We start from the raw sequence: 21,580 nt of genomic DNA on the forward strand, positions 1-21,580 counted from the left end.
GGGGCCACCCCAGGGACGCTTCAAAAGAGCCGAGTTTGGTGCTGGCTGCCCCTGCTGCTGTTCTTTGTGGATCTAACCTACCTCTGAGGGGCAGGCTGAAACACCGTGTCACACATGTAGTGCAGGACAGGCAAATGTGAGCTGCAGCAAATGCAGAGGCAGCGCTTGTTCATGTCCCTTTGACCCGCTGTGCTTAGGGTCAGTCAACGACCACACAGCACGGTGCCTAGTCCTGCCGAGTATAGAATTATAGAATCATAGAATGCTTTGGGTTGGAAGGGACCTTTAGAGGTCATCTAGCCCAACCCCCCTGCAGTGAGCAGGGACAGCTTTAACTGGATCAGGTTGCTCAGAGCCCCATCCAACCTGACCTTGAAGGTTTCTAGGGATGGGGCCTCCACTACCTCTCTGGGCAACCTGTTCCAGTGCTTCACCATCCTCATGGTAAAAAATTTCTTTCTTATGTCTAGTCTAAATCTATTCTTCTTTAGTTTAAATCCATTACTCCTTGTCCTGTCACAACAGGCCTTGCTAAAAAGATTGTCCCCATCTTTCCTATAGGCCCGCTTTACATACTGAAAGGCTGCAATAAGGTCTCCTCACAGCCTTCTCTTCTCCAGGCTGCACAACCCCAACTCTCTCAGCCTGGCCTCACAGGAGAGGTGCTCCAGCCCTTGGATCATTTTGGTGGCCCTCTTCTGGACCCGCTCCAACAGGTCCATGTCCTTCTTGTGGTGAGGGCCCCAGAGCTGGACGCAGCACTCCAGGTGGGGTCTCACCAGAGCAGAGTAGAGGGGCAGAATCACCTCCCTCGACCTGCTGGCCACGCTTCTTTTGATGCAGCCCAGGATACGGTTGGCTTTCTGGGCTGCAAGCTCACATTGTCGGCTCATGTCCAGCTTTTCATCCACCAGTACCCCCAAGTCCTTCTCCGCAGGGCTGCTCTCAATCCCTTCATCCCCCAACCTGTACTGATACCAGGGGTTGCCCCGTCCCAGGTGCAGGACCTTGCACTTGGCCTTGTTGAACCTCATGAGGTTCACACAGGCCCACCTCTCCAGCTTGTCCAGGTCCCTCTGGATGACATCTCGTCTTTCTGGCGTGTCAACCGCACCACTCAGCTTGGTTTCATCTGCGAACTTGCTGAGGGTGCATTCAATCCCACTGTCTATGGCACTGATGAAGATGTTAAACAGCACCGGTCCCAGTACGGACCCCTGAGGGACTCCACTTGCCACCGGTGTCCATGTGGATGTGACCATCCAGCCAATTCCTTATCCACCAAACAGCCCACCCATCAAACCCATATCTCCCCAATTCAGAGAGAAGGATGTTGTGGGGGACTGTGTCGAAGGCTTTACAGAAGTCCAAATACATTACATCCATTGCTTTTCCCTTGTCCACTGATGCAGTCACTCCTTCATAGAAAGCCGCTAGGTTGGTCAGGCAGGACTTGCCCTTGGTGACGCCGTGCTGGCTGTCTCGAATCACCTCCCTGTCCTCCATATGCTTGAGCATAGCTTCTAGGAGGATCTGCTCCATGATCTTCCCAGGCACAGAGGTGAGGCTGACAAGTTGGTAGTTCCCAGGGTCCTCCTTTCTTCCCTTTTTAAAAATGAGCACAACATTCCCCTTCTTCCAGTCAGCAGGGACTTCCCCTGACTGCCATGACTTTTCAAATATCCTGGAGAGTGGCTTGGCAACTACATCAGCCAATTCCCTCAGGACTCTGGGATGCATCTCATCTGGTCCCATAGACTTGTGTACATTGAGGTTCCTCAGGTGGTCTTGAACCTGATCTTCCCTTACAGTGGGAGGGGCTTTACCCTCCTGGTCTCCATCTTGCAGTCCATCAACTTGGGAGGGGTGAGGAGAGAGGTTGCTGGTGAAGACCGAGGCAAAGAAGTTGTTGAGTACCTCCACTTCCTCCTCGTCTGTTGATACTAGGAGTAGCGTAGCCATAGTGCTGCGCTCAGCCTATATTGTGTGAGTTTAACCTAGCATATCTTCCTTGCACTGTCCCTTCTACAAACTAGGAACTTTTTACCTTTTGTTCTGACAAATGCAATATAGCTTTACCAGGAGCCTTTTCTGCTATGGTACCTTACCCATTTCTGCAAATGCTTCAATTCCCTGTCAACAGAAAAGCTGTGAAAGGCAGATTATAGAAAAGCTTTTGGAGGCCAAGAGACAATTCTGGATTTTGAAGACTTGTGGTAATATAGCAAGCCACAGGACGGTGCCAGAATAGCAAAAACCATGTCTGGAAGGATTGTTTTTTTCCCCACCAACAGATGGACCAAAGTCAGGGTTTTTAATGTAGGCTTCTATCGGGGGAAAAAAAATCATAATCTTAGTAGAACTGAAATCCTATTTCTATATTTTATACTTTTATTTAAATAATTTATTAATTATATATTTCACATGCAATATTAATATTTAATACTTCAATATATGTCAATAATTTAATATATAAATATAATATCCTTTAAAAATACATATGTTACAGTGTTGCTGTGCAGAATGGCAGTATGAATAGATAAACACATGTTTAGGTTTTATTTCAATTTGTGAATATATTAATACTGGACTTGTGAGGGTAAGTATTTCTCTGTGTCCTCTTGTCCAGGGCTGCTGCTGGCTCATCATAGAAACAGAAGCTTAGAGCCAGATTTTAAGAAACAGTAAACCAAAACATGCTCCCCTCTTTTCCTTAGCATATCCTCCCAGCATTCATAATCTGCAGTTAAAAAATTTGGTGTTGAAAATTGTGTTCATAGGGTCCTATATAGTAATGATTAAGGAATCTTGTCCAGTTCCTCTCTAAATCTATTTGTACGTCATATACATACATTTATATAGTCCTCAGTGCTATACCATACTAACATGTCAGAAACAGCCCTAGATACACCTCAGAAACTCATATATAAATGGGTCAGTTGTGCTTGTACTCTCTCCACCCGCAACACAGATCTGTAAAATGCCTCAACAGTTAAAAAAAAAGAGGACATGGAAACAAAGTCTTAGTTTGAAAATGTCAAAATGCTTCATGTTAATGCTGTTGGACTGGAATGGTTTGGTATTTAATTCAAAACAATAGGTTTTGGTACAGAAAGGAAGCAAAATTAGAAAACAAAATTGAAAGGAGTGAAAGGAGTTTAATTACGCGCAACATATTTTGTTTTAATTGAATGAATCATGAACTTGTTTAGGTTGCTTTCATCTGAAAGGGTAATATTTGTTTTGGCTTCATTAAAGCTGTTTGTTTCCAAGAGTGAGGGAGGACAGGGTGGTTCCTGCTGTTCACCTGTGGACCTAAATGCCTGCATTTATACACCTGGTCCACTGTCACTCTGTGCCCCTTCTGAAAACTTTTAAAAAAGCCTGGCTTTGGGCTCCTGGCCCTCTGGATCCCAATACCTCCCTGTGGTCCCTCCCTTCGCTCTGACTCTGGCATGCTTCCCATGAGCCTCTCATCTCACCAGCATATTCCCACAGCCCTTGCCTTTGGCTAATGGGCAATTGTAAATGTGAGAGGATCCTTGGACTAATCTGTTTACTATCTATGCAGCTTGAGAGCACACTGAAGAGTTTATTTTAGCAAGTTTGTTTGGACAAAACTAATTCCTTAACTGTTGGTTCTGTGCATTTCCCTCAACCAAGCAAGGTCAACCCCTCTGAAACATGCCTGGGGAGGTCATTTTACCATGCAGTGTTCTCTATGATGCAACATTTTTTTTCACTAGGGGTTTTTTTTTGGCTTTTGGCAAGGAGGAGGAGGACAACAAAAGCACTGGTACTAATTAAGCTTTAAAAGAATGTAAGTAGGAAACTGCCTTATTTTTATCCTTGAATAATTTAGATCACAAACAGAGCAAATTATGTCAACAAGCAACTACCTAGTGAGTTAATTAGCTGTGAATTTTCTAGTTTGAATTCATCAGCAGTCATACCACCATAAGCCAAAGATGGGAATGAACCGGTTATTGTCCTAATATTCACAGCTTGTGCCTTAAATGAGAGAGAGAGAGTTTGATTGACTGACTGACTGACTGCACCACAATCTGGTGGTGAAGAAAAGCTATGAAGCTTTTATCGCTGCTTGCAAGCTGACACCAAATGCTGATGGTGTCATACCCGTTTGAGCTGGAAATCACTTCATGCACACAGGTATGGCGGGGCAGAATTTCACCTGTTTCTTTGAAAGGTCCAGCAAAAGCAGATCAGGGATGACACGGGATCTGTGAGTGTGAAAACATATAACATACTAGGGAAATACAGCTTTAGTGACCCAAATGCTCGTATTAAGTACTGCATCTGAATAAAGAAAAAGGAATTGATGAGGAATGTTTCCCACACAATCATCATAATGTCTCTTCTTTCTAAATATATGGGGTTTTTAAACTATTCTAAAGTGCCCCAATAATGCATAACACTTGCTTTGTTGCAAGGAGCATACATAATTTATTTTTAAATAGTGTTCAAAAGGCTCTGCTTGTACAAGAGACTGCTCTGTGAACAAGCCCCTCTGTGTTGGGTGGTTTTTTTTTTTTGCAAGATTCAATAAAACCAAAGGCTCGTTATGAAAAAGATTTTCTATGGAAGTCCAGGCAGAACTGAGTGATAAAAAGTGATTTTCACTTTCTTACAAACAATGGCTATATATATATATATATATATATATATTTGTTTACTCAGTACGTTTGAGATCAGTGAGATCATGTGGAAATTGCCTTCTTTCCTGAAGAACTTTAATCCTCTAGTGCCTTCTGTTGAAAATATCACAAAAGTAGGGAACTTCCATTGAGTTAACCTTGCTTGCATAAAATGCTAAGGATCTCCTTCAATATCTGGGTGGTAAGACTATTTCATGCTTTGTCAGTGGTGTGCTTCTAAATGTCATCAAGTCTCATAGGAAGATGATAGCTTTGCTGTGAAAGCTTTTGTGCTACAGATTGGAGGAGGTGGCTCATTTTGCATTAAGGCACTAGATCAAAACTCAGAAGAGAGAACTTACATTGTTTACTCTTTCTTTGAAGCTGTGATCTTGTCTCATACACCTCTGTTCTACAAGGGTGTTTTTAGGAGGGGATGCTTTGCATGTTTGATCAGGTACTGTATAAGGACTATAAATTAAACTGAGTAAAAATTGTAACTTCATCTAATTGTCTTAGCAAATTCAAGGTCTTCCTACAATCTTTCCTTGCACCTCCTACTCCAGGACAACCAAAAATCATGAAAACAGAGGAATTCTAGTTGATGTGCTGATACTCTTCCTAAGCTGAGAAACTAAACTACCTTTTTCATTCCTTGTAGGAGAAACATTGAACTTGACCTATTTTCACTACATTTCTTTTACCCTTATGTTAGCTAGACAGCTTCTGTCTTCTTCATCATCATCAAGATAGGCGTTTAGTAAACACCCCATCTGATAACTAATGCAGTTCATGGGAGTCTTTCCACTGACTCTGATATGACATAGTGATTGAAATTAAAAACATCCTCAAAAGTTTCTGTATCTTCCAGCCCAGTGTCCTTACTCATAAGCAATTGGTCTTGCTGCTTTAGCTTGGAGACAAAAAAAGGAGATTTCAATGGGAGAAGACATATATGAGAAGTCCAGCACAAAGTGTCCAAAATACAGCAGCAGAGAGTAAAACCAAAAATAAAGTCTGAAATAAGCAACCAGTAATGAGCAGTATTCAAAATGGAAAATTTATGGGGCAAAGTAAATAGAGTCTGAAATTAATCCAGCCTGTTGTAAGATGCAGGATTTACTTTTCACACTAGATTTACTTTTCTTACTTTAGGGTTCGATTTTAAATGGCTCACAAAATGCAAGAAAAGGAAAGCACCACAACAGTCGGCATTTATACCTGGTGTGCTTTCTGAGTACACCAGAAATGCACTTCTCTCAAATTCTTGGGCTTAACTTACAAAGAGAAAAAGATGATGAGTGTATGTCTCAAACTGTTTCTTTATACCCTCCTTCCAAAGGAACAGCAACTTGCAGTCCTTCCCCCTAGGCACATCTCAGATCTGGGGTTGCAAATGCAATGATTCCTTCCCTGACCCTCCCAAACATCCCTCTTCCTTCTTCTCCAGCTACTCCTTTCCTTTGAAGGGCATAGCACAGAGCTTGGGGAACACCAGAGCATTGCTATGTCTACCACTTATTTGCATTTTCCTCTTGATGCTGGGTGTCTCTGTGCTTTCAGTGTTGAAGGTGAATCCCCTTTTGCCCTCTGCTATCAATGATTTCTTGCCAATCTACCTATAGAAATAATAACAAGCAAACCACATGGTAAGAGTTCAGCCAGCTCTTCACTGATTCGTGTTTTTGTTTCACATCCTCTGTCTACCTTGACAGTAGGACAAGGTGTCAGTACCTGCCAGTTGTTCCCACCACGTCCTGCTAGAGGAAGAAAACTTCAAAAGGGACAGGAGGGTGTTCCAGGGGTCTTGCATTCTGAACCCAGTATTCTTCTCGAATTCACAAGAGAGAAATTATTGTAAAATAGATACCTAACCTGTAGTAAAAAACTGAGAGTATCAGGATTAGGAATCCTAGTTCCAGCTGTCAAAGTTTGACAATACCGATATGTAAATGGATAATTCTTCAAAAGTGTCTACTGTAGCCTATTTCCTTGCAAGCTCTATATATTCTTTAGATAAATTATTCAACTAAGAACTTTTTCTGTACATTTTATAGAGGGCTAGACTCCTTTCCAATTGTGTAACTGTTCCCCTCTGCAGATGAGAAGAAAATGCAGAGGAATTTATTATTTATGGCAAGCAAATATTAATAGTTCATGATGAATTTGGTATGGTGGTTGTGACAGAAAGGTATCTGGGTAAAAGAGCTACCTTATGACACACCTTTTGTTGCAAATGCTTTTACTGCTTAACATTCACTGTGTGAATTATACTCAATGGGAGACGAGGAGGTTGGTTTCATTTTGACACCGGCAGTGACTGCTAACGCACTGATTAAGTAAAAGCAATGGCATCATTACTGAGTGTGTCATTAGCATCCTCAGAGAAAAGCATTAATGAGGAGAGGAAAAAACCCAATTGCTTAGAAAAAAGCACAAAGCACATGATGGAGTATTTTAATTTGTTCAAAAATAGTTACTGCTTCCCTGCTCCTATAATTAAGGTCTTATTAATTTAGTATGGGAACAGATGAGAGCATGAAGCTTTGTGTGTCTGCATCAGCTTGGGCATGGCTCATAACCCTGAAGAGAGACCCTAGTGACTCACAAGCACCACGGCCACTTTCAGTGGGAGAAGTTCCTTCATGGTATAGGCTGTGGGAGAAATGAGTACCAGCCTTCTCTGTATCGATGTCTACTTTTATATCAGCTTTTTACAGCATGCCCATATGGACAATGAGCAGACCCCAAAAGTCTGACAGTTTAATCATGTTCAGTAGAATTTACTTTCTGCAGGCTCCTAACAACAACCTACAAGTAACAGGCAAAAGAAGCAAAATCCTATGCCTCTACATGTAAGTGGGAATGGGTATTGGAGTATAACCAGGAGTTCAACCATAATGTCATGATCTCCCAACACCATTTTGAGTATATCTGTGTTGAAATTACCTCCCGAAAGTCCTCAGGCAAAAAGACACTGAAATTAAGGATGAACGCAATGTATTGCAATTAATGAGGTCTGTATCAGGCTCCAAGTCTGGGTCTGGCAAAGGGATTTTTTTTTTTTAATTTTTTTTTTTTTTTTTTCACAAAAATAAGTCTGGATTGACATCCTGAGGTTCTCTGCAGGAGCACTGTGCAGAAGTTCAGGAATACAAATTTTCCTGGTTAATTCTACTGAGCATATTTAAAGAAAATAAAGCATGACGGCTAGATTGTCCGCTTGTATGTGTGGACACTGAAAATGACTTGCATGTTCAACATGTCCAGAGAGGGGTCATAACAATGAGTGAGCAAAGATTGAAGGCCTATTCCTGTCAGACTCTGTGTGTCTTGAATCACAGATTCAGAAAATCACAGAATAATTTAGGTGGGAAGGGATCTCCTGAGGTCCCATCTACTCTGATCTCCTGCTCAGAGCAGCTCTAATCAGATCACCTTTCTCAGGGCTGTGTCCGATCAGGTGTCCAAGGAAGGAGGTTCCCCCACCTGTTCTAGCATTGGACCTGGACCACCCTCATGGCAAAAAAAGGGTTTTCCTAATATCTAACAGGAATTTCTCATGTCTTCTATCTTCTCAGATCCTCTGATCAGAGAGCTGCAGACAGCCATAACATCTCCCTTGAGCCCTCTCTTCTTCATAGGCTTTTCTTTAAAAGTACAGTACATTCAACTCCTACAGATGCAGACTCCGCACTGCTGCCTAGTATCAGGCAGCGATCCTTGTTGTGGGTAGCCAGACTGTGACATTACTCATTTCTACCCACTTTTCTCCTCTGTCTGTACCAGGTAACCTGTCTCTTTCAGAAATACTATTTTAAGGGAATTATGACTTTTAATCTAGTTGCTGGCATACCTCCCTCTACCCACAGGAAAGCATAGCAGCAACTGAGACAGAAAAGCTGTGCCTGCTATTCTCATCCTATATTCTATGTGATGGCGGTCCGCTCCTGTGCACGTGGGGTTAACCTCTGCAGAAAGACTCCTGTGAATCAAAGTGGGATTTGAGTCCAGCACTTTAGGTCCAGATTTAAGAAGCCTAAAATCCATGTAAATTCCCAGGTCAAGAGTTTCTTATTGGCTCACTCTCTACTGTCAGGGCAAATATTAAGCATGGGGATTTGGCTGAAAATAAGGTATGATTTAGGATTTTGGTGTTCTTGTGGCTAGGGCTTGTTATGGGCTGTCCTGTTCTGCTCAGTGTTGGACCATGCATTTTAGCAGCCAGAAATGGGAATGATTTGGGGAAAATCTCAAAATTCCTGCATATTAACTATCTTGCTATGTGAGTCCACATGTGTTGAAATCTCAGCACTGAGGATATACTACAAGATTTTCTGAGGGTGCAACACGAAACAAAAATGCGAGAAAAAGAGAACAACAACAGAATAGCTGGAAGTTTGCATCTGTGGAACCCACTCGTTACTTTGCATTCTCTTTACTAAACAACAGCTGGAGCCAAACAGCTGGATAGCCCAACTGTTTCCTCACTGATCTTTAATATAATTCCATTTTTACTCATTATTATATTCCAGTTTAATACTTTAATACCAATTTCAAGGTGATTTGCAGCTGAGTCCAGGCAGAGCTCTTTTTAGGGCCTGTGTGGGCTTGGTTATCGAAGGCAGTAGAGTAACATGACAAGTAGGATTCATGCAGACTACCCAGGTAGGGCCTTAAAGCAGCATTGCTGACGCCAGAATGACACAGAATCCGATCACTGCTTCAAGGCTTTAGGTCTGGGCCAACACAGCTGAATTGGATGGCTGTCCCATGTGAGTACATCGGCAGCTGGGGACCTCCAGGCTTCACTGCATAGGATAGGTATGCCTTAGGATCTTCTTCCTGGCACTAGTGTTGCGATTACATGACAAGTAGCTAAACCTTTTTCAGGAGACTGGATTAGATGATCTCCAACCCAAATTTTTCTGTGATTCTGTGAATTGCCAGACTAAGTTTTGAGAGTTTTCCCTGCCCTCTAGCTGAGGTTTTCTGTAACTTGGCATCTCAAGGGCTGATGATTCAAGGGTATTGAGGGAATGTTTTAGGTTGAACCCCTACTGAAGTTCTTGAGGCTTTCATATCTGATCCAACATCCAGATCCATGTGGCTCTCATGAGCCTTTTGGAAAACAGCAGTATCATACTTTTAAGAACAGTTCTGTGTAAGAACCCAGGTCAGTGGAAGTGGGCACCTACAAGTATTCCTGGACAACAGGACATTGCAATATCTAACTTTTAGTCATGTTTCTCTCTAGGCCATTAAATTCCTTATTAAATTCACAGGGATAATTAAATATCTAAGACCTAGTTCAATAAAATACAGCAAGTAAGAAGGGAGATATCTGGAATAGCTAATGAGTCATACCTATCATTCCTTACCCCATGCAAAATGGTACCGTTCAAACCCGAAGGCTTGAGGAACCTTACCCCAGAGTATCTCACATCTGTGTTGTCCACAAGTACATTGGAGATGTGGGTCTAACACCATGCAAACAGCAAAAAGAATAACCCTGGTCTTCCTGTCTCAGGTGAGACTTCTAATAAGTGGGTAAGGCAGTAAATAGAACAGGATGCCAGCTGCACCATCGCTTTTGTTTGCCAGATGTGACAGAGTGATGGGCACTCTGTACCAACCCCAGCAGGGCCCATAGCAGGAGCAAGGGAAGTAACCTTCTTGAGAAGGGGGCTTTGTGGGGCTTTGATGCCACAAGCAGGAACCCAAGGAGCTTGTTAGAGGGAGCACCAAAACCTGGGAATGTGAGGTACTTCGAAGGTTGCAGTGATGAAGGATTTTAAGAGCATATACATTTTGGAAGACAAGTAGGTAGCTAAATCCATCTGTGAAGTCAGTCTCCTTATTTGGAATGGGCCCTCTTTATTATATAAATAAACAGTTAAGTAAACAGAATAATATTTTTAAATTACACTGCATAACACACAGGGCTTCAGGGGAGAAAAGAATAATCTATCTCATAGTCTTTTAAATTTGCATAATTTTAGTTGAATTATACTTAAAATCCATTAATCATTTAATTGCATGTTTGTCTTTTAAACTGATGGATATTTTCCAATATATTGTCATGTAGGACTTTTTTATATTTTTGATACAAGAAAAAAAACCCTTAAGTACTAAAAGCAATGATTTTAGACAGTGAAAAAGAAAGAAAGAGAAAGTAAAAACATCTCATCACTTCTCTCCCTGAACATGAAAGTAGTTCAAACTGATTATCATTTTTTCTGAAAGTGTTACAGACTTCTGGTTACCGTGAACCCTGGAAACCCTGTGCATTTGCACTTCAGTTTAGCAAACAGAAGCCTTGCTGTTCTCTTTGTTCAGAAAGGTTTAGTTCAGAATTAACAAGCTGATAAAACACTTTGCTATAAATTTTTCTAAGAATCTACGACGGGTCACATCGCTACGTTGTCATGGTGATAAGAAGTGCAGATGTCAAATGTGAACTAGAAAGTGGTATGTATGATGGTATGATTTTGAAAAATATTTCATTAAAACAGCTTTTAGGGGGCTCAGATGTTCTTTCTTCCAACAGATTACTCAGACTTCAGTAGCTAGAGGCACAATCCAGAGACCACCACACCCAATAACCCTCCGGCTGTTGGTTTCAGTGGACTGTGGACATGGCCATTAGGAAGGTATTGCTGTGAGACAAAAGCATTAGTTTCCTCTTCACACAGAAACAAATCTCTCCTACAGACTGAGGCCCTAACAGCTGCTTGAAGTACATGTAAATTTAATAAGGATTATTTTTAGATGGTTGTGTTTGATATATGGTAAATGGGGTGTTACTCTTGGTAAAGCTTGCTGTTATTTGAAGGGTATTTTAGAATAAATTAGAATTAAAATTCTAATTTACTTAACCCAAGTGTAGAGTAAAAATGTAACTTCATATACAAATTGCCAGCATATGGTACAAAATATGGTTAGTGGCAATTTAAAAAGCAGCATTGACTCTACTGAAGGTGAGGGAGACCTGCTGCAGGTAATAGTGGCACTGATCAGGGATGGAGACCTTAGCAAGGATGACAATACAGAAGCCATTCCTCTCTTTCTCTTCTGCCTTTGTTCACAGTTTTAGTACCTTCTTGTTATTTCCTTTGTGCTTACACCACAGAGGAATGCTTTTATACATATGTTTGATATATATTCTTTGTTTCCTTTGTCGTGACCTAAAATTTGTTCTATTCAGCTCTCAAGGTTGTATCCCTTCCATGACTTGTAATTGTCTGATTGATTTATACTTCATCCTCCAACCATCCTTTTTGTTCCAGACACTGGGTCCTGGCTCTGCTCCCAGTTCTTGTGAAAGGAAGTAGACATGGTGACTACTGGCTCTGAGGCCTCAGGTGAAGAGGAGAGGTGCCCAGCTACTGCTCACCTTGGTCCCAACAGTCAAGGGGAAAAGCTCAGGCGGGAGCAGACACATACTGTGGGTGAGTACCTAGCTGAGCGCTTGGTGTCACGGGAGGGCTTTGGTGTCTGTGCCCACTCTCTGATGGATGAAAGCTCCTGAGATAGGATCCACCTGACAAAGCATCTTTGCCAACAACATTACTAATGTAGCTAGGAGGGCTTTAAACAAGGTTCACTAGGGAATGGAGACCAAAGCCAGAAGATACAGGGGGGAATTGACCAGCGGGGTTAGCTCAGTTGGTTAGAGCATGGTGCTAATAACACCAATTTCACAGGTTCAATCCCTGCTCACTGCAGGGGGGGTTGGGCTCGATGATCTCTCAAGGTCCCTTCCAACCCAAAGCATTCTATGATTCTACGATTCTATGAATTGAGTACGGGAGCAATGTGCTTGGGACAGGGCAATGGTCACTCCCCTTGAGAAAGCAGGGTACCAGGAGCCCAGCTAGGTGCCTATATCTGGACACACACAACATGGGAAACACAGAAAGCAGGAAGCTGAAGCCAAACAAGAGCCTGCTCTACCCCCATGTGAGATTTCCTCCTGAAACTTAGATGAAGATATTATTAACCAGAGCCTAAGGAGCAAGCTGATAGAAATGATAATTTACACGTAACTGGCATTTGTGAGTCTGCATCCAGAACACTGTGTTCAGCTTTGGACTACCCATTACAGGAGAGATGTAGACACACTGGCATCCAAAGAAGGACCACCAGGAAAGGTTTGGGACAGGAAAACATGAGCATGTGACATAGGAGGAGAGGCTGAGGGAGTTGGTTTTTTCAGCCAGGAGAAGAGATGTCTTTGGGGGGAACTAACTATGACCTTCAACCACCTTATGGGTAGTGCTAGAAAAAACAGAGCCATGCTCTTCTTAGAGGTACACACTGAAAGGACAGGAGAGAACAAACACAAGATGCAACAAGAAAAATTATGATTGGACATAGAGAGAAAAAAGTTTCACAGCAAGATCGGTCAGGACCTGGGACAGGTGCCAGAGAGGCTGTGCATCCTTGGAGGTATTGAAATTCGGATGGATGCAGCCCTGAGAAGTCTGCTCTAACTTTGAAGATAGCCTTGTTCTGAGTGGGAATTAGGACCAAATGATCTCCAGGAGTCCTTTCCAACCTAAGATATTTTATGATTCTCTGTTTTTCTGGTTTAAATTGGAGATATAAAGCAATGTTGTGATAAAAGAGCCCAGGATTCTCCTATGCAATGTGACTTCCTGCTTTGCTTTTCTGTTTAGATTTAGTGACATTTTTAAGCCTCTTCATGTTGATTGGTCAGTAACTGTAAGACCACACTTCACAGAAATGTCAGTGCATTTAGCTTTAAATATTTCAGGCTGTTCCCCTCTTTAGGTGCATGAAATGGTTGTTGCTCAGCCAGAGACCACTTCAATCAGCAACATAGATATTTCTGCTACAGATAAAGTCAGACTTCTGTGTGGGACCACCAGCCTGAAGCTAAATTCATTTGCATGGCTCAAAACCAGCAGTGGGTCAATGGTAGGAAAGTTTGGGACCAGTTGCCTTAAGACCTCTCTCCCCCACCTCCACTGTTGACTACTTTTCCCAAATGGATCCACCCTGCCCAAAGGCAAAAACCTGGGGACAACTCCAAGACCCGCAGCGTGTATATCTACATGGTACACGAGTGCTATGATACTTCAACTGAGGGTGCCAGTCTTCCCCACCCTGCAGCCTGTATTCCCTGCCCAGACACACCACATTCTCATCCCTTGGCATCAGCTGAAGTATCTCTTACCCCTAATGTTGACTGCAGCCACCATAAGCCTCCTCAGATTCTGCAGCACTTTTTCTGACTCTTGGATGTTATTTTTCTAGGTACAACCCTCCCCCCCCCAAAAAATTTCTGGCAGCATCTGCCTCAAGTACAGTTGGGATTTTGAGCTACTTTCAGTCCAGTGTGGATACCACTCACAGGCATCTTATAGGCAATGAGAGGGACATGTGGAGTCATGTTAGCTGGGCTTTTGAGCTCCAACCTGCTGAGATTTCTTTTTTTTTTTTTTTTCCCCTGCCCAAGAGATGAGTCCCCAGCTGTGACATAAGCAATTCTGTGTGGTTGGTTGTGTGAACAGAGTGGGGGTTTTGCCAGCATCAGATCTTATGTATTGATGGGCATCTGTGTAGTGGTAAGAGAAAGAGTGGAGTCAAGACCAGAGGGATTTAGTTGAAGTAGTAGTAGTAAATGTCTAAATAATTTTAAAAGAGCTACAGTCCTCAAGGCTTTCCAGCATTTCCAGGTCCAGTGCTCTTTGGCTGAGAACACATCTGATTAGATAGCATTTCAAAATGGTGCATTCTGGCTGCAGACATTTCCTTCCCCCAACAATGATACTATTTTATGTGGGCCACATTGTCCTGCTGCAACATATAGCATGGAGATCCGATTTTCTTTTCCAGAGTTGCGTTTCCAAAAAATCTGATGATCACTGAGAATGGAAGAAAGAGAGGGACCATGTATTTCTCAGCAGAAATCTCAGAGATAAAGAGTGTGAAAAGCTCTTACAACAGACTATATGAACCAAAGGCACATGTTTTGCATCAACCCATGCTGCTGTGAAAAAAAAAGTACCCTGAGCCTTCCCAGAAGCCCATGGAGATACCCGCAGGGGCAGCCCAGATCCAGCCAGGATGATGTTTGGACAAAAACCCAGTGACTGAAAATAATCTGAATGGGCAGGTGCACGGAATGGAACTGAAAAGGGCTCTAGAGGTCAGAGTCAATAAGTGGAAATCTCATACATTAATTCAAGTATGTTGGCCTCTGCCACATTATTTCCGGATAAGTAGAAATCTGACTCATTTCCAAGATATAAAACTAATTTGGTAGAATGGCAAAGGAAGTTTTCAAAAAGCAATTTGACTCTGTGGTCTCTGAGGACATTATTAAAAATGTAGATAGCTGACAATCTGAATAAACTTCTCTGTATACACAATGATATATTGCTTCATCCAAACACTACCTTTAGTGACCTGGCTTTTTGCCTAGCCCTTTCAGATGACATTTGGTCAAAAGCCTTAAATGAAACAATGATCACAGGGATTTCAGTTTAAATCACCTCACCGTGTAGGGGATAGTAGTAAGGCTGTAATTATTCATCAGCTATTGGGTGATGCTCAGCTTCAGAAGGGAAACGTTCAGATGAGAGTACAGGCACTGCAGTGGAATTATCAGTGATGTGATATGGCCTCTGTTTTCTGTAATTGTCACAGCTGCTACCACAATTATAATCATTATTCCATCAGGAGCTAATGCTCCTGATATGTAAGGAAAAAGAGAATGTTTGGCTAATCATTTGGTGATGGCTTAACAGTGGACACTTGTTCAGAGGTCACAAGTTCAGTTGCAGCTCTGATATTTCTGCTACAGGGTGAAAACTGTTATTCAATCACTCATGTCTGTTAATGGTTTGTGTGAAATAGTTGGTATTCAAAGCCTGTTCTGCAATGGATTTTTGCGTCCATATTTTAGGATTCAATGCCTTTATTAGAGGGATTAGCAGAAAGGAAAATGAAGACCTGCTAAGGGTCATACTCTGGAAGGTGCAAGAGAATTTTGCTGATGTCAGTAGAAATTTAAAGCAGCAAATCCTTCAACTTCTTGAAGACTTTTGTTCTTAAGAAGCAGCTTGAGTTTTGCACTCAATGCAAACACAAGAAGAACAAATCAATACTTAAAGCAAGTATTCTACATTGAATAATAACACCCAGCTCACCTATAATAACGCCTTTCATCAATAATCAAAGATAGATCTGCAATACACTGTATTCATTGCATTAGAAAACAGATTAAGGTCAGGTTCTTGGGTAACTGTACTACCAACTTCAGCTGTACACAATCTCATTTTGAAATACGTAATTCAGTAAGTTATTTCAATTTTACAAGAAAATACTTTTAAAAAGGCATATTAGTGAGAACTAACTCAAGTTACAACTCTGTCACAACCCCGTGTAATAGAAAAAGCTTTTTGGTCTGCAAGAAACACCTCAAAGACATTCACAGGGACTTATGCATAGAGCAGGAGTAGAATCACATGATTTTTTTTCTCGATATCTTCAGGGTTCAAGTGTGCTCCCCACTGCATTATCACAGCAGAGATCTTTCCTACCTAGCATGAGCTACAGAATCACAGAAGGGCTGAAGTTGGAAGGGACCTCTCTCTGAAGGTTATCTGGTCCAACCCCCTGCTCAAGCAGGATCACCTAGAGCCGGTTGCCCAGGACTATGTTCAGGCAGCTTTTGAATATCTCCAATGATAGAGATTCCACAGCCTCTCTGGGTAACCTATGCCAGTGCTTGGTCACCTTCACAGTAAAAAAGCACTTCCTGATGTTCAGATGAAATCTCCTGCATTTCAGTTTGTGCGCATTGCCTCTTGTCCTGTCACTGGGCACCACTGAAAAGAGCTTTGCTCCATCCTCTTTGCACCCTCCCTTCAGATATTTGTACACACTGATAAGATCCCCCTGAGACTTGTCTTCACCAGGCTGACCAGTCCTAGCTCTCTCAGGCTTTCCTTGTAGAAGAGATGCTCCAGTCCCTTCATCATCTTTATGGCCTTTCACTGGACTGGCTCCAGTATGTCCATGTCTCTCTTGTACTGGGGAGCCCAGAACTGGATCCCTATGAGGATCTGGGAGACAGTGTCAAAAGCCTTACTGAAGTCCAGGTAGACAATATCCACTGCTCTCCCCTCATCTACCAGGCCAGTCATCTAATCACAGAAGTTTATCAGGTTGGTCAAGCATGACTTCCCCTTGATGAATCCGTGCTGACTATTCCTGATGATTTTCTTGTCCTTAATGTGCCCGGGAAGGGTTTCCAGGATTAGCTGCTCCACCACCTTCCCAGGGATCAAGGTGAGGTTGACTGGCCTGTAGTTTCCTTCTTGCCCTTCTTGAAGATAAGATTGTCCTTTACTTTCCTCCAGTCTTTGGGCACTTCTCCAAGTCTCCATGATTGACCAAAGATTATCAAGAGTGGCCTTGTGATGACATCAGCCAGCTCCCTCAGCAATCATCAGGTCCTATGGTCTTACGTTTGTCCAGTTTGCTTAAGCATTCACTGATCTGAGCCTATTCTACCAAGGGTACATCTTCCTTGCTCCAGACTTTCTCTCTGGTCTTTGGCTCCTTAGATATCCAAAGGCTGGTCTTAATAGCAAAAACTGAGGTGAAGAAGGCATTTAATATGTCAGCCTTTTCCATGTCCTTTGTCATCAGGGCCCACATTTTTCCTCTACGTACTTAAAGAAGCTTTCTTGTTGTCTTTGACATCCCTAATCAGATTCAATTCCAGCTGAGCTTTGGCTTTCCTAACCAGGTCTCTGCATGCTTGGACCATGTCTTTGTATTCCTCCCAGGTTACCTGTATCTGCTTCCAACTTCCACCTGCTTCCCTTTCTACCAAAAGGGGTTGCTTCCTCTCAGTTGCTGAGTTAACAACTCTCAAATTAGTCTGTACGGCAATTCAGAGGCACCTCCCAAGCCCTCTGAATATGTAGGAGAATAGGTGCAGGAGTACTCATTATTGTGAAAGAGTCAAATACACAGCTTTTTAGACTTTCCACCCCAACAGAAGGGCATGCTCTGGAATTAGACACGTTCCAGCTGCATCAATAGGGAGGAATTAAAGGTCAAAGAATCAACTTACTAAAAGACAGAATTTTACAAGAAGGTAAAATGTTGAAGTGTATAATTATATGTTGCAAAAGTTATTTTCTTTTGATGTTCAAGCATCTCAGTTTGTGAGCAGGGTAACTAGCCTCTGCAATGTTCCTCAGTGCTAGCGTGCCTAGAGTGTTTTTAGAGCTTCAGCTTTCCTGCTCCTGTTGTTAAAAGGAACAACTGTAGCACTTGTTCTAAGAAAAGCATCCTTCTGTCCTCCAAGGCTGAAAGATTTTTCCTCTCCCAGTATGGATGGACACTAGATACCATACAGTACTGTAGAGCAGTGTCATTTCATACTTTACCCCTTTGTGAAGTTAGAAATTAACATTTAAATCTTATTTGATATATTGTATATCTCAGCTAACATGTTTCAAACCTGGAATTTCATGCTGATTTCTCTTTTCTGATGTCCAGTAAAACACAGTGGTATATCTGCAAATTGTATGTCATAAAAAATAGTTAAGCTTCAAGCTTCCTTTATTATTCATAACGCATAGTCTTGTGCAAGCTGTGCACAGGGCTTACACATAATATAAGAAGGGAACAAAAGCTTGCTCTAAGGATGGACTTGCTGACTGAACACAACCTACTTTTCCTGCTTTGCAATACTGCTGGGATGCATTCATGGAGAAGCCACACTTCTTTACCAGCTAACTGCTATCCCTTTGGCACCTAATACCCTCCTTAAGGTCTACATCTTTCAGAGAGTCCTCAAAACATAACAGGGTATTTAAGGATCCTTTCCTCATGAAGAATATTTTTTCTTCCCTAGAAGAAAAACAGTCTTTCTGTCATCACTTGTTTAACTGTTATCACTTTAGATTCAGCTCCCTGCTGTCTCATTAAGTCATGTCTTCATCTCACTTGCAAGCTCTGCAGAACATGAGACACAAATGGGCCCCAGCTGCCAGCACTTTGGTGGTCTTTCTCCCATTGCTCAGTGGCTTTCCCGCAGTAGCAAAACTGGTCTTGGTTCTGTAGTTGGGTCTCACCAGTACTAAGTAAATCAAAGGAATTATGTATTATTATAGTATAATCAATGCTCCCTTTTTTTACATCCTGAGATCATGTTCTTTTTTTCTTCAGGATGATGATTATTTCTTAACTTCTGATCAGGCTGTGATCAACTCTAGGACTTTGTGTTTTCTGCAGGGCAGCTGCTAACCAATGTCCCCTACTCTGTACTTGGGCAATTGCTTTCTTGTGTAGAATTTTTCACTTCTTAAATTGCAGTTGGCTTTGTTTTTCTAAAAAGTATCTGCAATTTGTAGAGTTCATTTCTATTCTCCTCTTGTACTCCAGTGTGTTTCCGCTCTCCCTGTGCTGGAGTTGCTATCTGCATCCCATCATGTAGTCAGGAGTTTTACTCACCTGAAGTTTCCTGTGAGGGTGGAGAGCATGGGGCACCTTGCAGGTATCCAGAAGACTATAAAAGAACTGAGTTTGCAGGGGAGAGGTCTGCTTAGCTTCCCACAAGTGAAGAAAGTTGGTGCAGATGCCAACACAGAAAGGTCAGCTTCAAGAGCACAAAGATAATCACCGTCCTTTCCCATACTGTGGAAACCAGAATATCACAAGTGTCTGTCCTGTTCTCTGAGTGAAAGTACCAAGATCTTGGGCTTTTACCTTCTCTGAGGTGGAACTGACTTGCCAAGTCCCAGATCAGGAGCTGGGTGTCATTTCTAGCCTTGAGGTTCACCAGTAATACCAACCAGAGTTCAGCGTGGCTAAGGAAATAAAGGTAAAGTGATTCAGAGGTCTTTCCAAAGGAAGAATACAATGCTTTTCCAGTAGTCCAAGACATATAGAGCCCTCATATGAAGTTAGATATATGCCCTTAAGTGTAACCTCTCCACAAGAGCTCAGGCATGCCCATCCCATCTGCAAGGAGCAGGCTGCCCTGCCACAGAGCGCTCCCCTTCCCTTGTGCTGATCTTCCCCCAGCTGTCAGTGTTTTCACTGACACACCCTTGGTACCCTCTCAGCTCTTAGAAGTTTGAGGTCTCCTTTGATCTGGGAATTACCCTCAGGTAGTGTCTTCTGTCCTAGCCTGGCTAGAGCCAACTATTGTTATCTTAACACTTTCGAAGCTGTTTACCTGAGACACCATTTCCAATTTCCTTATTCTTCTTTTTCCTTCTTGTTCTTCTCCACCTTTTTACAGCCCTTATGGACTCAGTTCTAGGCATTCAGCCAGACAATGGTACAAAATGAGGGAAGAAAACAGAACCACAGGTACATTCAAACAAAAATATTACAGAATTGCCAGTCTCGCACCCACCATTTGCCACTTCTGTGACTACCAAGGGTTTATAAAGCATGAAGAGTTTGAAGCTTTGGGGATTTGGTGAGCAGAAGACTGTAGCTGAGCCTGAGAAAGTAAAGGCCACTGAAGAACTTCCAAAGGAAGAGAAAGTTGAGACAACAAACATTGTCTTCTTCCACACTCAGCCTCCAAAAATACATTTTGATCCTCCTCTGAGGCTCCAGCAGGAGTTGCTGGGTCTGCACCTGCACCTCCCGCAGAAGTTCATGGCACTCCCACAATCCTAGTCTATTCCAGAGTGAAATCTCATGAACTGGCACTCTCCAGCCTGCAGTTCAGTGGCTTGTATCTACTACTGTTCCCTGGAGATTAACATGCAAGAAACTGCAGCCTGGTATTCACTGTTGCATGTGTACTGCCGTGAAACCTAAGTACAAAGCATCATAGGTTGCAAAGCATAGGCTATACATTCTTCTGCCTCCATATTTTGTCACTGAAAAAAAACAAAACCACCACCCCCCCCTCTTCACTGTCACATTAAATATTTGTGTGGACGACTGCTGCTTTTAATGTAGTTCATCAATTTTACAGGTGGCCATGTCAGGAGGGGTGTCTACATCTACATCATGACCTGCTACAGATCACAACCCATAAAGATCACTCTGTTTCCCTCCAAGGAGCTCGGAGGCATGACCTGATACTTCAATCTTTCAAAAATAAAATGGTATGTGTTAAGCTAAGAGCCAGAGAGACCAGATGGTACCAGTGCCTAAAGGCACCTACAATTGCAGGGGTTTGCTGTGTCCAGAGATCCTGCAGACAATGTGCCATGCTGAAGAGATTAATTCTGTCAATCTGATCTAGAGAAATATGTGACATTAGAGCCATCAGCAGCAGTTTGTAAGTAAGGACGAGTTTTGTGCATCACCTCAAGGACCTTGTCCACGCAAGGATTTTCCCTGATAGTCGGTGCACATTTGCTGTCACCTTGACAGTAGAGTTGCTGTGTGTGAGATGGGCTGCAGAAACACGTGGTACCCAGCAGGACATGAGCAGGGAGATCACAGCCAATTGCAGTCAGACAGCTCTGATGAAGGTTGCTTCTCTGTCAGAAGTCGATATTTTCTCAAAGGTATTTTGCACTGCATTGATTTCAACAAAAAGAATAGAAATGATTCACCATCAATTTGTTTTTTCCTTCCAAAATGAGTTTTTGTTGCAGTTTTAAAAATGTTGTGTAGTTGTTAGACAAAATAAAAATGGAATATTTTGTTGAAAACAAAACAAAACTACAGATAACTTTAGGGTTTTTTAAATTAATTTATTGGGAAAGTTTGATTGCTTGGAGTTTGTTCTACCTCTGGTCAGACTTGTGTTCTGATTTCGTGGCAATCTACGTGAAATGGGAAATCCATTTACTATCTACCCTTGAACTGACCAGCTGACCAGATTTTGTTCCTGGTTTGTCTATAAAACTGAATCTGATGTGTTTCTGTACTTTTAAAAAAATGGCATTAATTTTATT

The sequence above is a fragment of the Pelecanus crispus genome, chromosome 3 (assembly GCF_030463565.1).
Source record: "Pelecanus crispus isolate bPelCri1 chromosome 3, bPelCri1.pri, whole genome shotgun sequence".
NCBI lineage: Eukaryota > Metazoa > Chordata > Aves > Pelecaniformes > Pelecanidae > Pelecanus > Pelecanus crispus.